At 44.6% G+C, this 17902-nt stretch overlaps 1 long non-coding RNA gene across 1 annotated transcript in view; it reads right to left on the bottom strand.

Annotated features, from left to right (window-relative positions):
- Positions 1-17902, bottom strand: part of LOC125946784 (uncharacterized) — a 41524-nt gene that overhangs the window by 14506 nt on the left and 9116 nt on the right. The window contains exons 2-3 of the long non-coding RNA XR_007467877.1: positions 10522-10658; positions 10369-10458 (exon numbers count right to left, since the gene is read on the bottom strand). This is a non-coding gene — a long non-coding RNA (uncharacterized LOC125946784). The remainder of the gene's footprint in view (positions 1-10368; positions 10459-10521; positions 10659-17902) is intronic.

Raw genomic sequence — 17902 nt, 5'->3', positions numbered from 1 at the left:
ATTAACCTTGCTACGTCTTGCTTTATCCCACATGCTTTGCTTATTCCGTGTGAAGGCTCAATTCTGAATGCAAACGTTATAAAGTGAATTCCTCTATTGCCCACTTACACGTGCTTTTGTGGTGGTTAGGGGTGCATGTAATGCATGTGGCATTATTTATTTAGCGAAGACACGGTAGAAGTTAACGAGCTGATGCGGACATGACATGAGGTGGGATTATGGTTTACACTAAAAATTGATAATTTTTGTAAATTTGTGCCGGAAGTTTACTAGAATTTCAAAGCTGTAGCTATCATTATGTGTATCTTATGAGTATATGGCTGTATGGCTATGGTGTTGCTCCAGTGAAGGGTCGAAGCTCAGTGGGGGCTGCCGTTTTAATGTGAGGGTTATTAAGGAAAGCCTTCGGTGCGTATGTTGACGGTGGCCTTGGCGGTTACCTTGCCCGCATTGCGCCGTGACAAAAAAAGACCGACACCGCAAAGAGTAAAATCACGTCAACAAATGCTCGGATAAGCGCCACATTTCTCAGGGAGGTTCCTGTAAACAATGTAAATAAGTGGCTTTGAAATGAAAATTTGGTTCGTTTCAGTCTGGGTGGAAATCGAACCCAGGCCTTCGGGGTGTGAGTGAAGAAGGCTTCCTGGAAGCCACGGTGGCTCCATGGTTCTGGCTGGTTTACGCGGTCACAGAGATGCGCTCGTGTCACGGTTCGTCACCTTCTTCCACAGCTGGATCCGACACAGCTCATCACGACAGCGTTCCCATACTGCCCCTCGCGCTCGTTCCACTGCTCGCGCGTTCATCGTCGCCTTCCACCACGGCTGTGACACCACTCATCATTAGTCAGTGATAAAATTTTATTGTCTGTACTGGGAGTGATAGGTTCTGCGACCCGACCAAATGGCCCTTCATAATCATCATCATCAGCCTATATTTTATGTCCACTGCAGGACGAAGGCCTCTCCCTGCGATCTCCAATTACCCCTGTCTTGCGCTAGCGTATTCCAACTTGCACCTGCAAATTTACTAAATTCATCATCCCATCTGGTTTTCTGCCGACCTCGACTGCGCTTTCCTTCGCTTGGTATCCATTCTGTAACCCTTATGGTCCACCGGTTATCCATCCTACGCATTACATGGCCTGCCCAGCTCCATTTCTTCCGCTTAATGTCAACTAGAATATCGGCTATCCCCGTTTGTTCTCTGATCCACACCGCTCTCTTCCTGTCTCTTAACGTTAGCCCTAAGATTTTATTGCGATAGCAATTATATGGACACTCAAAAGCAGATTTCTGCCGTCGGCGTCGCCGTCGCCGTCGGCGTCGCCGTCGCCGTCGCCGTCGCCGTGAGGTTCCGTATGACGTCATTTGGAGATGAAATCGTCGCCGCGCGCCGAACGCTGTATGTGCGAGTGAAAGGGCGCGAGGGGCGCGTCTTTCACGGGGAGTGAACGCACGGCGGAGAACAAACGCGCGTTCGGCGCCGTGCTCGCTTAAGGGCTGCAGAAGTAGGCGTCTCTTTTCTCCTTTACAATCACCATATATGTAGAGCAAACGCGCCTTCTTCGGACGCGCGAGAGGCCGTGGGGGAGGGGGAGGGAAGGGAGGCGACGTTTAGCTGCGGCACCAAGTGCCTATTTATATCAGAGGCTCCAGCAACAGTCACCAACGCCGCACGCATTTTGAGCTAACGCGGGCAAAACGCCGATGGCGTCGACAACAGTTCTGCGTGTTGTTGCTACCAAAGCCGCTCACCTTACTTCGTATGACATTGCTGTGTTGCTATCGCATTCATTGCTTCGCCCTTAGGGCGAAACTGTGACATTTTTTCGTTCCGTCGCTCTTTGTGCGGTCCTTAACTTGTTCTCGAGCTTCTTTGTTAACCTCCAAGTTTCTGCCCCATATGTTAGCACCGGTAGAATGCAATGATTGTGCACTTTTCTCTTCAACGACAGTGGTAAGCTCCCTGTCAGGATTTGGCAATGCCTGCCGTATGCACTCCAACCCAATTTTATTCTTCTGTAAACTTCTTTCTCGTGATCAGGGTCCCCTGTGAGTAATTGACCTAGATAAACGTACTCCTTTACAGACTCTAGAGGCTGACTGGCGATCCTGAATTCTTGTTCCCTTGCCAGGCTATTGAACATTATCTTTGTCTTCTGCATATTCATCTTCAACCCTTAGTCGGTGCTAAAGGTGACCTCTTGGGCTCACGTTGTGACCCGGACTTGTACTTCCGGATCAGAGCTGGCCAGCAGGGTCTCCCACTTTGGCAAGCCTACAAGATTCGGGAGTTCTTCGGGAGCTGCGTGTGCGGGGCAGTTCCAAAAGATGTGTTCTATCGTGACTCTGGCCGCATTTTGAGCAATCCGGTTCGAATTAGTCTGGATTGATGTGGTGCATTCTGACCGGGTTTGGAAGAGTATTGGTTTGGACTTGTCTTATTCACTTAAACTCTTGAGCTTTGGTGAGACTATTGTGAGGTGGCGGTAACGTTTGTCTAGCTAATTTTAAGTATTGGGTGATTTCCTGGTAGCTGATGTCACTTTCCTCTTTGCGTGCCGAGCTGGAGTTGTTGCTCATGGCTCAGCCGATAGATCCTCGAGCTATATTGCTAGCTGCCTTGTTACCAGGTTTGCCAGAGTGAGCCGGTACCCAGATCAGTTCTGCGTCCCCCCGTTTTTCAGGGTCGTTTTGGAGGATGTTAAGAGAGGTTTTTGAGATTCTTGCTCTCGAATAATTATTAATGGCAGTTTCGGAATCACCTATAACTGTTTAAATTTTAAGATTAGTTAACGCTAGTGCTATGGCTGCTTGCTCCGCAACGTCGGAGTGTTTGACTCTAACGGTAGCTATTGATATTGCTTCTCCGTTTGCCACTGGAGACCGCTATTGCGAAGTCATCGGTATTACATGGGTATGCCGCCGCATCAACATACGCCACATATGCCTTCCGCCGTATTTATTCGCTGGTATCTTGGCTCTAGTTATTATCCTACCCAAATGGTAGGAAGGATGCATGTTCTTTGGTAGAGGTTTGATGGTTATGGTGTTTCTGATCTTTGAGGGGAGTTTCTGCACGTCCTCCACCAAGGTTTCAGCGTTTTTGCCTATTGCCTTTAGCATTTCTCTGCCGGCTTTCGTTCGGGTTATTCTGAGCTATTCTGTCCTCCGGTGGGCCTCGAAAAGCTCGTCAAAGGTGTTGTGTATTCCTAGCGGGAATAGTTTTTCGGTGGGCTTGTTGATTGGGAGCCTGATGGCTGCTTTATAAGCTTGACTAATTAGTCCGTCAATCGCTTGTGTTTCCTTCTGGGTTAATTCGAGGTATGAGAGCGCATGTGTGATTTTGCTGACTACAAAGGCTTGAACCAGTTTGCACAGGTCCTTCTGCTTTACCCCTGTTCGCTTGTTGGCTATTCTGCTAATGAGCCTGATAGTTTGTGTCCTGGAGTGTCTTAATTTTTTATGATGATAACTGCGGCTTTCTTGCACATGCATGCCTAAGATTCGTAGTGTGCTTACTCTTTTGACTGGTTCTCATTGTAACAGGATTTGGAGACCCGGGATGAGGAAGTCTGCTGCTTTTTCGCGTCTTGGGATGTAACGCTTGACTAGTAGCTCGGATTTAGGTTGTGAGCAGCTAAGACTCAAGGTTTATACATGGGGTTCTGTTATGTCATCTGCTCTTCGCAAGGTATCTCCTATGCCGCTATCTCGCCCTTTAGTAGTCCATAGGTTGATGTCATCCGCATTTAAGGAGAACCTGAGACTGTCCAAGCCTTCCAATACTACCCGTTCCTCGGCGAAAGCGCTGACGGCACTGGCCCGCTACCAGTAGGGGCGGCGATTTGGGTGAGTTCTGTCGTGCGCTTCGATGGAGAGTTACCACAATGATTGATCTTAAACTTGACAAAACGAGTGCCAAGTGTGCAATAAGGCTCTCGCCTTAACGTTTTACAAACGTGTATAACTTGCTTAATTTTTGATATCAGAGATAATGTCGTCGACGATTTAAAGGACGCCTGATTTTAAGGCGATAGCTGTACAATATGACGTTGCCAAACTCGGCGGGTAAAGTTCAATTGTGACCGCAATTTGTTACAGCGAAGGTTTACTCCCAATATTATATGGCGGATAGAGGCGCGGCGAGGTTTAAAGGGGATAGTCTTGTCGCGGCTCATATACGCAATAGCTTTTGTAGACGACAACTGTCTTGACGGCAGGAAGTAAAATGCTTTCTAGCTTTCAGTGCGATGCGAGCAGCACCCGTGCATGGTGCATCATGTTCAGAGATGCTGCAGATATATTATTGCGTTTCGATAAGGGTGAGCGCACATACTGCTCTAGTGCGTCCGATAAAGTAAGACCACTGCTCCGGCCGAAGCGGTCAAAAGTGCTTTGTAAGCATGCGCTAATGCTGCCGTCGTGGGAACGCACATTTGCCGATATACGGATGGCGCAAGAGCGGAAGCAATTGGTATGCTGGCGTTGTTTCCGCTAGGTTGTCTTCTCTGTATTGAGTAGAACTATTGATATCACTTTTCAACGCAACGACTTGACGACGTTCGGCTAACGGTGGTGCGGGTAGCGCGAGGAAAACTCTTCCCCTTGCGATATATTCCCTGCACCTCCTATATACAGTGACACTACCCATGACAATACGTAAGTATACACCATGGTGTAAGAACACTCCGCCGAACGGCGCGACCAGTGGTGATGTTCTGTAAGAGTCTACCTAGTGGACTGTCCATTTCGGCCGCTGCTGAGATTGGCTGGGGCACCTTTCTCCTCCTCCCTCGTACAGCTCGGTGTAGCTGTAGCACATGCGCCAGCGGCAGCTGCGTGGGGGGGGGGGGGGGGGGGGGGGGAGGGTGCTGCGGCTCAGGGGCCGATGGGCCGTGGCTACAGCGAATACTATTGTGCGCATTCTCCGCCCGGCGGGAGGCGAGTGTCAACCCTTAATTTATATTTCTTGCACCATGGCCCACCCCCAGAGAACACTCTGGGTCGCCTAGGACATTTGTGATTTTGTGTATGGTAGAAAAAAATAGTAATCATATAAGTAAGCGACAGAATGTCTATTCCACTGTCAATCTGCATCACATCGAGAGCCATGACTTATTTGGGCAAATTGGGCGAACATCAATGAGCGCTGTCAGTGCGAGAGCTAACTTACCTTCTCTAAGTGAAAGAAACCGTTTACCGTCTAAAAATTTTATATAAAAGAAGTAGCGGGCACTATCCCGTAGATCTTGCGAATTTTATATTTTTTCCCTAAAGGTTACGCCACAAAACAAGGCCATGGTCTAAACATAACACCTTTCGAACGCGCAGCAAGTGCTTGAATTACTCGTTTTTTTTTTTTTTTTTTTTTTTTTTTTTTTTTTTTTTTTTTTACAAGGAGCGTAAGGGAGTGGAACAAACTTAGCAATGACGTTGTTTTGCAGCCATCTCTCGAAACGTGTGTTTCGCGTATCGAACGAGTTCCTACATCAGCATTTAGCTTTGCTCATTGTGTCGCTATGTTTGTAGAATTTGGGGTTCTGTTTCCGTGTTTCATCCTAGTTTTTGTTATGCATAGATTTCAACAGTTGTTGACTGTTTATTTCATTTGTCGTCCTACAGATTGTTTCTAATACTCTTGGTTGTATTAACCGCCCTACTAAAAGCTTTTTTTTTTTTGAGATTGCAGTATCTATGAAAGAATATATCGTTTAATTATTCCATGAAAACATTTCTATAAATGCAAAGGAAGATTGACGACAGTTAGACTCATAGCATTGGATCATTGTTAAAATTAGAAGTAGCACTATCAGTAGCAATTATTATTATCGTTAGTTTTTACATGGTCATGAAATCGGTCAGTGGTTGTCAGTCAGAAAAAGCAAAAGAATAGAGGCGACATGGATGAAGTAAAAGAAACGTAACAGACGCCACCTTTGAGATGGAGACACTGGATGACCTAAACCAATTAATAGGGAATATAGCATCAGCCTTTCATGGATTTAGAGGCTGCTAGCGCGCTACGGCTTCTGTTTCAGATGACTGATAGAACAGTTGGTAGTGCAGCGCTGCGTGTTACAAATTTTTATGGTTGCTCCATTTTCAGCAGATAGAACACGAAATCAGACAGCGGCAACGCAGGTTGTTGAAGCCACATACATATAACGCTCAACAAGCGTGCCGGCGACCGTTAACGGATTTCATTAAGGGTATTAAATTTGTTTTATAAACTCGAAAAATAATTTCGCCGTCAGATAAGCCTCGCAGATCAGTGAATTTATTCTTCTGCATCAGGTTTCCTAAAACGCAAGGAGCTCTTGTCTCGGTCTTAGGACTTGCACGGACATTTTAACGAAGGTAAAAAAGGCCCCAGATTTGTAGAGGAAACTACTGCAAGTCGTACTACTGTACTACTAGTGTACTACTGCAAGTCGCCGTGAAATGCTTGGGGATGTGTGGCCCTACCTGGGCTGGTATTTTGTAGCGATGCATTATGCTTTATTCTATACTAGTCTTATCATCCACCACTCACGGCCGGCTGATCCCGCTGATAACATCAGCGGACCGTCAATCTGACCACTGACCAAGCGCGAAAAGGCATTAGCATCGGAAAGGCATCGCTACAAAATACCGGCCCTGTGTAGTGTTTCTAGAAATTACTTACTATTGCGGATAGGTAGCTCGTAGCGAACAAGAAGAATGGGTCGGATAACATTACATAAACAGAGCAAATCACAATCGTGCGGAGAAAAAAAAGTAATCTTGCCTGCAGTGGGAGACCCTGCTGCTCAGCTCAGACCAGCAAGAACAGGTCTGGGCCATCCAGCTAGCCGAAGCAGCCGCTGAGACCCAGGGGATCTCGGCCGTCTGCTAGGTGGAGGGAGTCTGCGGCCGCCCTCGTGAGTTGCTGGCCCAAGTAAAAGTTGAATCTCTCTCTCTCGTGCCTGATTTTCTGAAATTTTAGCTGGGATGCGTTGGCTGTTCTGCATTTTTACGGTTTCTTACGTTAACAAAGGCGTCTGTGCGATTCCTGGAGACAGGGCAAAGTAATGAGGAATAACAAGAGTCTCTTCGCAGATTGAATGGCCATTTACATGCATTTGATGAATATAAATACAGGTGAATTTAGCCGAACCAGTTCAAACTGTCTATTGCGTAATAACCAACGCGTGCAGCTGGTATTTAATGGTTTATTATACATTTTATAGGCGCAAGACAAACTGCTAAACTTCTAGCTGGCCGACCATTTTCAAACCGGTGCACTGATGTAATCGACTTTGCAAACATCCTCATCATCATCAGCCTCTATCTCATGTCCACTGCAGTTTATCTCCAATTACTCCTGTCTTGCGCTAGCGTATTCCATCTTGTGCCCTCCAGCTAGCGTATTCCATCTTGTGCCCTCCAGCTAGCGTATTCCATCTTGCGCCTGAGGGTGTAAACACCCTCATTAGGTACCAAGTAACGCGTATTCCAGCTTGCACCTGAGGGCGCAAACACCCTCATTAGGTACCAAGTAATGCTGTGGTGTGCACAGCCTGTGAGGCGGCTTAAGAACAGACACCACGAAAAACAAGTGCTTGACTTGTATTGCTCGGAGCATACTCCATTGGTAGCACTCATTCACTGATTTTAAAGATCCGAGTCTGCACACGGGCAATCGGGGATGCCGTAGTCCAGGGCGTAGTATAATGTTGATCATCTAGGCTTTCTTAACATTATTGCAGCATAAATGTACACGTTACTGTAGTTTGCCTTAAACAAACTGACCCCGATAGCCGTGTTTCATTGCACGACCTCATACAAAGCAGCAGGCCATCATAGCCACTGAGGCAGCGCATTGGGGTTTGTGAGTTTAAAATTGGTCGTGTTCATCAGTCTATAGTCGGTTTCATTACGGTTGCGCCAATTCACAGCAAAAAGGCAAGGGCGCGTCTGTCCGACGATGACGACATGACAAGGGTGGCATAATCACGATTGAATGATGACAATATGATTACAATACAATGACGAAGAAAGATTGACGTCGACGGAAGGAGGAAGGCGGGATGACAAGGATGACATCGCGGCAATGGAGTGGCGTTACTCTAGTGATGACAGTGATAAAATGACAGCGTGACAATGACGACGACTGTGTGACGACGATGGCCTGCACGATGATGACGGTATGACGAGAGTGGAATGGCCAAAGCTGGGATAATGACGATGCAATGACCCCGACGGTATCACGACATCGAACACATACCTAGTTACCCGATATATTTGGGCCACTGGGTTGGAGTAGTAGAAGGCGTGACAACAGCATGACGAGAGTCAGGCCACGAAGGTGGAATGACGGCGATTGAACGACCACGACGGTAACACTATATATGCCCATATGATAACGAATGCGTGATGACTACATGACGACGACGGCATGAAGAGTGTCGGATGACAAAGCTGGAATGATGGCGATGTAACGACCACAACTGCATCGTGTCCACGCACCCATACCTATCAGCCGAGCTATTAGACAACTTTGGCGACTGCGTCGGGGATGATGGTGTGACGACGATGACATGATGACAGTGAGATCACGCGGCTGGAGTGACAATAATGGGATGACCACGACGGCATCTTGACCAAGAGCACATACTTCTACAGCCGCCCAAGAAGGTAGACAACTTGGGGCACTGGGTTGGTGTAATAGGCTATATATACAGATAGATAGATTGATACATAGATAGGCTCAAAACGGCTGAAGTAGGAAAATGATGCTATTGGCATTAAAAAAAGAACAAGATCGATTTCTTTGGCAGCCAACATAACGCGACCAGGCGCCTTCACGCAGATGCGCAAATCGAGTCATAAATTGAGGCCAACGGTGATTAAAGACGTCGAGCCTGCGTCCGCATAACCTGTAAGCTGTACTAATTACCACCATTTAGACAACTTGTATAATTCTTTGAAAATCAGACTTTCAGGTTACAACTGCAGCGACAAAGGGACGTTTCTGCTTTTATAAGACATCCTGTGAATCCGCACAACAATCCTACCGGACAATAAAGTTGGATGAAGCATGGGATGGAGGGAGAGGGTGGGGAGAGGGTATGTGCCAGTTCTTTGTTTATCCCCCAAAATGTTTTCATAATATGGTCAAACAGAGTCTATGTAGCCTCAAATACATCAAAGCAATATTACCCCATTCGCAACGGATACCTCTGCGTACAGCGTGGCGGCGTGGTGGAGAGACATTGTACCGAAGTGGCACGCAGGATAGCAAAAATACTACGGAGTATCAAATGGGATGCCGTTATTACAACAACATACGCTGTGTCATAGTATACTGTGTCGTAGTATCACTTGGCAGCGAGTTTGCCACTTCATGTGTCTGCGTTGCCTTACTCCATTGCGTTAATTCTAAACGTCGACATTCCTCGGGATATGGGTTATCCCAGAATCTCGACTAGATTATCGGCTACCACCGTTTCGTCTCTAATCTGCACTGCTGTGTCCTTGGCTCTTTTGTTTACGCATAACAGTTTTCATCATATCGCTCGTTGCGCGTTCCCTCATGCATTCTGAAGCTGATTTGTATGCGTGTGTGTGAAAAAGAGAGACAGAGAGACAGGAGGGAGAGAGATTGGTGGATTTGGAATATGCAAGTCTTCTGAGCACACCAAAGCTCTCTAACTCGCAGTTTACGCCTGAACATTGGTCAGCAGTCTGAGAAAGGAAGAAAATGGACTGAAAGATGCCGGAGACAGCTAGGAAGGAAGACAGTGCTCGTAGGTGATAACTCAGCCATCACAAATACGCGCTCAGGGCATGAGGCGGGAATCTGTCTGTGTTTATAGCTCTTTTTTTTCGATACCATCAAAACATAGGTTTATTTCACAAGCTCTAGCCTATTTACATAAATACCCATCACGTTTGTCTTACTTCTACATCATATATTTTCTTGTAATTTTTTACTGTCGTAAGACATGTTGCTGGGCTATAGTTGGTTCATAGATTCTGCAAAATGTTTAAACTGCGCGAAGACGATACGGAAACAGAAACATAGGCGCACACAGAAAGCGCAGTTTGTGCGTTTTGTGAGTGCGTCTGTGTTTCTGTTGCCATCCCGTCTGCTTCGCGCAATATAAACATTTTACTTTCGTATTCATCTTCCTTCTGGGGCCTTTCTGATACAGATCCGCTTCCGTAAACATAGTAGGCTGTACTTGCTTTCATATGCGCATGCAGAACTCTCGGCATTTAATTCAAGTGCTTTATCGCTTTCTCAAAAGTGTATTTTAGTGTCACGTCGAAATAAATCAGTTTTCATTCGTTTAAGCATTTGGATCTAACATTAATATAGTGTGTATTCATTTTAACTCACCTACAGGGCCAACTCTGATAGTGTTATAAGGACCTGTTTTCGAAATGCCAAAAGGAAAAGTTTCCTTCAAGATAGTCTCGTTTCCACCGCCTGCGAACATCCAAGATTATGTTTATTTTACGTATGACGTCTTCAGAACTCTCGAAATCATACCTGCTTTTATTTAGGAAATGTGAGCGCTCGAAAACAATCTTCTTCATTGAAATACTTAGCATCGTGTCCACTCTGCATAGCAAAGTTGAGCCTCTTGTGCTGTTGTAGGTCCAAATAAGCTCTGATGTGTTCAGAAACTGGAAGTAAGAGGTTAAGAAAACGTGATATCATCCGCAATATAGCGAGAGAACGTGGTGAAAATGAAATATTTCTTCAAGGAACCATGCGTTACAGCAGCTGTTCACAGCGGTGGGGCCTGTTGCTCCACCCACTGCTTATAAGAATTTTTTATTTCAATTACGTTTTCTAAAATATACTCAACCTCTATTGCATAAATCTCTATTTTATTCACTAGTTCTACCTGCATTTCATAAGTCAACCCATGCACTCGAATTTTGTTCAATATGCTGCATAACGTTGACTTTAAACTAAACAAAGAAAGACTTCAGCGGTTACTCTTCGGCTATGAACTCATTTGCGGCGGCAGCAGCATTCTCCCAAGATATAAACACTTTGCTGTTTTTGTTTGCTTTCTTTTTCCTAAATTACTGGCTGTCACTCCCACAACGGAAAAGTCAAGGAGCCAGAGGTTATTGAGTGGTTGGTAGGGGGTGTGAAGAAATCGTATAAAAATGTGCTTCTTTAGAATAACGATTTAAAAACATAGGTGATATGCACTAATAAATAAGACTTATAATGCAGCGATATTACAGAGATATTAGTGGGGATTTGATAAATAAGTTGTGACTTGACCTTTGCCGTGTAACAACACACTTTGGACTTAGAAATACTTCCATGGACAAGGAGAGATGGACCCTCAAGTTTCTATTTCTTCTTGCTTGGGTTTTACGCGCCAAAACCCCTCAAATTTGCGATGTTTAAGTAGGCTAGAAATATTTATGGAGCAATTTGTTCGCAGCGGTTTAGTAAAAGGCACATTTTAATTGTTTTCTTTCAAGGCGATTCAATATTTTACAGATCCACATGTGATTCAGACAGTCTTGTTGCATCGTGCTTATTTTAGTTTCTTTTGTGATTCATTAGGGTGACGTTGCATTGTCAACAGTGAATGTGAACGTGTGAACACAATCATATTACGGGTTTCTGTTATTGAGTAGGACAACGTCCAAGCACATATGCGACTGACGTATCGGCAGCGTGGCATGTGAGATGAGCTTTAAATATGAAGTTTACTGATGCCGTTTTTAAGCTCAGCGTTTCTGTTATTCAATGTTTAAGCTGCTGGGAATGACAAAGCTGCTGTAGTAAAGCCTTCTTGTTTTTCAGGCTCTATAAGTCGTTCTCAAAGTCGCGCCTGGAATCAATGTCATCTATGAGGCCAAAAGATTATACTACAACTGATGTCAGAAGTGAAATGATGCAGTGCCACCTACGAGATTTGAGCGACCTTTTTCACTGCTGTACAATTTCAGGGCTGCTACATCGGCCACTTGGCGCTAGTGAATTCAGTGCGCTGCTGTGCAAACAACGTGCCGTTGACACTGCGACATCGTTGTTGGCATTCGCGCCATCGATTCTTTCGACGTAGGTGGAAGAAACCAACTGTCTCAGTCTCGGCGCATCCTCTATTTATTTATTTATTTATTTATTTATTTATTTATTTATTTATTTATTTATTTATTTATTTATTTATTTATTTATTTATTTATTTATTTATTGTGGGTATCAGCCATCGGTTTACGCTGATCATCATCTTTGTCATGTATGCCTGCTTTGTGCGGCTGACTGTTTTCATGAGCATATAGCGAAGAAGTGCATGCCAGCACAGCGACATCTAGTCAACAATGATTTATAAGCCATGCACTTATTATCATTTATGGACACTACCCTATTGTTCATGTGCTGTCCTCCGAAATAATGCACAGGCTCGACAACTCTCAAAGTCTGCGTGGAATGAAATCTTTGATGTAATTGCCGTTCGACGTTGTAAGACCGCAGTTTAAAGTGTTGCCATCCTGTAACTCGGAAATATTTCTTGTTAAACCCGATTAAATTCGAGTGGCTGCACTGTGCGACGGTAAATGAACTGTCGACTCTGTCCTCATGCCAAGACCATATATCACTGTTTTATTCTCTCTAGAGACGGTTACTTTTTCTTTTGCCTTTTCATATTATCCGACGTACTCTTAGAAAGAATAGAGGCATCATGCCACACCGAATTTGGTTTCTACTTCGTGTCAATACTGGCGGTTCTCCTTATGGCATGCTCACGCTCCTGGGTCCATACAGCCTCTGGAGATCGTCATGCCGAAGACTCCGATCTATCAGGTCCTTTTTTTTTGGTGAGAGTGCAGCTTTTCTAAGAAGCGTGTACGCTTCTCAAGAACTTCCGCCGTACTGGATGCGCCTGTTGGACGCATGTGTGTGTTTACCTGAGGTTGAGTTTGTAGTCATGTTCTGTTATATATTTCCAGTTTTATTGTCCGAGTAAAAAAGAAAAAAGTTGAGCAATGGCCCGGTAGTTGGCGCGCCCGACTACAATATGCACATTGCGCCAGTAAAATGGGTTGGAATTCCAGTGCTGGCGGTTGGAGATGAGTTTTGTTCTTTTTGTTTCACTGTGTGGAGATGGTGAAGGGGAAGATTAGGAGGTGCCTAACTACCATTTTTGTTATCATTGGATATTGTCAATAACGACAGCGGTTGTCGTCAGCGTAAGATAATCGAAGGATGAACGGGGAGGCGTCGGATAGGAAGCATGGACAAAAAGGCAAACCCAATTTCGAGCATCTAACTGCTCTCGCAGCGAAAATTGAGCAAGAAATGCAAGAGAAATGCTACGTGTTTGAGGAAATATTCCAAAAACAAAATGTCTCATTTTTCGGAGCTCAGGTGTTCAACTGTAAAAAAAAAAAGTTTTATTTCTCGGAGGGCACGGGCAGTTGTCCAGGCTTTAAATTTGTTATTATCCACACTCTAAAAACAAAGAGACTTCCGGGAACTCTCTTTGAGGGAGTATCTGCTTGTCCCATATTTAACAGCTTTTTTCAGAGTAAAACACCTCCATCTCAGAGAGAGTGTAATTCCCCCAGACAGAGTATTAGTACTCCCACAAACCGAGTGCTTCTGCTCCCCCAAACGGAGTGTTTGTACTCCTCCTAAGAGAGTGATTGTACTCCTTCAGAACAGAGTGCTAGTACTTCTCCCAATAGTGTGAAAGCACTCGCGATGTAGTGCCATGGTCCCGTTAGAGGCGATTCCCAACATTCCCATGTTGGGGATATTTCATTCCTTCCTAAGCAGCTCCTGCTCTTATGCTTTGTGAATTGGATTTGATATTTAGTAGCCGAGTCACTCGAATGAAACGTATTTTTCTTAAAAGGTCAAAATGTTTTATTGATGAAACAGTCACAAGACAAACTGAGCAAAATTTCGAGAAACATAGTGATACACACATAAAATCCGATTACAAAGATGCTCATGAACTTTACAACACATCTTGCAATAATACATAAACATGTTGTCTAAAATTCCATCGCTAATGCAGTGAGAAATATTTATTTTCAATTGGCAACATTCAAATAAATCAAAGTATACAATAGAAAATCAAAAAAGACGTATTGGCACTATGATTGAAGAGAAAGATGCCCCACATTACTGGCCAGAAAACGCAACTCAAGACCAAAACTCGTGTACTTAAACGCCGGAGTTTACCAGATGAGCTGCTAAGCATGAGGCTGGTGAATTGTGTAAGCAACGTTTTTTTCATGCCATATTATACGACAGCAGCTCATTTGGTAACGTTCTATGTAACGTATGTATGCCCTAGACTGAGAGTGCAGTACATTTAGAAATGGATCGAATATTTTTATGTAAAACCGCACGTCTAGTTTTGATTATAAATATTTCACATAGTTATACATGTATGGGCTTAACGCCCTTTTTTCTAAGCGCGCATCTTGCCGTGGTTGTGCAGCAATATATCCGCCCGAGGCCAACGCGGTACGGAGTCGTATCACATCTCCGATTCGGTTGGATACAAAGCTGATAATATTTGGCAGAAAGCTAGACTTCACTGTTGGCGTCCTCACCAAATTTTGTTGCTGGCGCTGTCGGGATCGTGCGGTCACGCTTTCTCCCACACTGTATTTCGTAGACAGCTTTTGCCGCAGCACGCTGCCGCATTGCACATCTATTGTGGTAGACTTGTCTGTTGTATATATTTTTTTTCTTAAGAAATTAGGCGATAGTTTGTTCATTTCGCATATATACATATTCTCATGATCTGATCTGGGAAGTGCGGATTATTGCTTGTAAAACAATATTCTTTTCCATTTCTTTACTTTCATGCATATGCCATGATTTGAACTACCTTATGTGAACTTTTTCTACAATTTGAGATGTCTCGCTGCTTCATTTTTCCATAGGTATATAATAGACTAATGAAGTAGCATTAATTTCACGTTATCATACTCTTTTGAATGTTATCTAAACTTGAAGCTCTCTTGTATACTTAAATGCCTGATGCTTATTTTCATAACAGCACAAGAAAGAAGGATTGGGAAAGGCAGAAATGAGAGGAACGTGGTGCCGATTGTCAACAAGCAAACATACTTGTGTTGTGGCTCGTTTTTATAGCTGACATGCTACTTCATGGCACATGTTCGTAGCCAAACACAAAGGTACAATGCAAGAAAACAAAGGAAAGGAATAAGCCGCACCAGCAAAGAACAGCAATTCACACACTATCCTCATTCCTTGATTATCCTCATTCTAGCCGCGTCATTTCGGTATGAATGAGGACAATGGAGGCTGACTGCTATACATCTTGCTTTGTTTTTTGTTGTCTGATGAATGCTTCCATAATTTCGTGTGCTACTTGGTCGCGATGCCGGTAAAGCGCATGAACCACCTCCATCTACATCAGTGCACTGCGAAATGAGAGTGCATTGCTGCCCTAATAATGCATGGGTGTTCATTGCGGCACTTGTTAAAACACCTTCCCGTCTGGCCAATGTAGATACTCCTGCTGGAGAAAGAAATATCACTGACGAAGTCGCATGTGCAGGTAAAAAACATGGTGGTCTTACACGAGGGACAACGTTTTCGTTCTTGCTAAGTTCATTCGGTAACTTGCCACGGCTATCTACAAATAATTAGAGAGGCCATGAATGTAGGACACAGTTGCGTTTTTTACGCATGGAAACGATAGTGTTGAGATGAGTGCTCACACATACCACTTTCAACTGCTTTAACAGCGTCCCTAAACCTGTACTTATTAGCTACTCTGGATATCTGGATTTCTTAAGTTTCGTGATTTGCTCCATGGCACTGAATTCCATCAGGAAGGCATGAGATCTTGTCGAGGCTGTTGCTATTCATGGCTTGGCAATTTCACTTTTCACTAGTTTGGTGCGTGTTGAGCAGTGCTTCAGAAATTCCTTCTAGGCGTTTCTTCGGCTTTCTGAGTCGTACAGTTTATCGTCTGTGGTCATACAGTTTGCGCAAGTCTTAGTTACAGATTACCGTTTTGAGTTCAAGTGGAAGTTGAAGTAGAAAGGTTGAAGGTGTGACATGTGAGGACTCCGTCCAACACTATGGTCACTACACGTAAAACGAAGACAGTGGTGCAGTATGTTCACGGCGTCTACTATTTTTTGAAGGACGTCGTGGAAGGTACAGAAAGAACTTGGTATTCTCAGCACGGAATCAGATGTGATGTGACATAAGTCAGATGTGATGAATTTTTTAGCATCAAATGTTACTGAAGCATAAGCACAGGCATGGAATTGTCCAAAGAAGCCAAACAAAAAACCGAATCATAAATCAAGAAGGGCACCATCCTGTTTTACATATCCCTTCCATACCCATGGATTTTGCATGCGGCATGCTTATACTTGCGAAATGAACCCACTACTTAAAAGCACAGCTTTTTTCCTACTGATGTGGTAAATGTAGACAAAGAAGGCAAAAAAAAATTATGGCGACGGAATCTTGTCGCCCCTTTAAAACAGGCATATTTGTGACTTGGCAGACTTATACAGTGCCCAAAGCCACATCATAACTGTTGTCAAAAATGGGTCTGCAGTGGCAAATCAGTTCTTAGGTTGTACATTGCGCAATTTATTTTCTTTGACAAGCAAAAAACCTGATCCTCTACTGACATTTATAATGGAACAAAGAATGCCTTTCTCATATTCTGGTTGTATTGTCTTAAATGCTCAATGCAGTTTGTTTTGGTAGCGTGGTCACTTCATCGTCTAAGTGTCCAAAGCACTGCGCTAACCAATTGGCATATTTGTGCTGCATGGTGATAGTTTATGACGCTACTGTTGTATGGCAATGATGTATGACAATCACAATTAATTTGTTGATGCAAATGACACCATGGATACCATTGTAAACCATGCTGCCCTTTTTTGCTGATATTAACCAATTTTGCTTTTTAACACTTGGAAATTTAATTATTCAGGTACAGAGAAATCGGAGCTTCGTTCTATAGCTACTGGGATTTTACCTGTGTTAATAACCTTTATCTCTGGGCTATTTCAACTATAACTAAGGTCACATTGGGGAATGGTGTCACACACAGCACTAACTTTCAACTTGTGTATTAATAGACACGTACCTCTTCTTTTTTATTGCGATAGCAATTATATGGACACTTCAACCGGATTTCTGCCGTCGGCGTCGTCGTCGCCGTCGCCGTCGCCGTCAGGTTCCCTATAGATAAAATCTTCGCCGCGCGCCGTATGCCCGAGCGGAAGCGTGCGGGACGCGCGCTTTCACGGAGAGCGAACGCACTCAATCTCCCACGCGCAAGCAAGGAAGCGGGAAGCCAGCGCAGGAGGGAGCTGGGGGGGGGGGGGGGGCGCACTTCTACTCTGCCAGCAACCGCGCTCGTCGCTCGCTCACACCGTTCGCTTATCTCCACACGGCTCTGACCTTTATGCGCCGTGCATTCGCCGCTCAGTTTCCGTTGAAGCGATAGACCGCACGTACCTTCGCCCGCTGCTTGCTGCCAGCGTTTTGACAGTCGTTGTATGCAGTCATTCAGTGTGATCTATTCATGTTTGTTTTTGCGCGCTCACACCACGCTTGTTCATTCAGTTAGTAATAGTCGGGCGACATTTTCCAACGCACGCTACACATGCAATGCTGCCCGGATCGGCAGTGCAGCGCTACAGGTGTGTCCCTGCGCACGCGCTACCCACGGGAAGCGCTTCTCATTAACACCACCGTTTCACAGGCGCCTTCTCCTGGTGATCGAGTCTCTCTTCATGTCGGTCTACTTACGGCGCAGCACACCTGCTTACTTAATCAGCTCATGTTTACTACAATTTATATTGCTACCAAAGCCGCTCACCCTACTTTGTATGGACATTGCTGTGTTGCTATCGCATTCATTGCTTCGCCCTTA

The sequence above is a fragment of the Dermacentor silvarum genome, chromosome 7, assembly GCF_013339745.2.
Source record: "Dermacentor silvarum isolate Dsil-2018 chromosome 7, BIME_Dsil_1.4, whole genome shotgun sequence".
In the NCBI taxonomy this organism is placed as follows: Eukaryota; Metazoa; Arthropoda; class Arachnida; order Ixodida; family Ixodidae; genus Dermacentor; species Dermacentor silvarum.
This window is presented reverse-complemented; position numbering and strand designations above follow the sequence as displayed.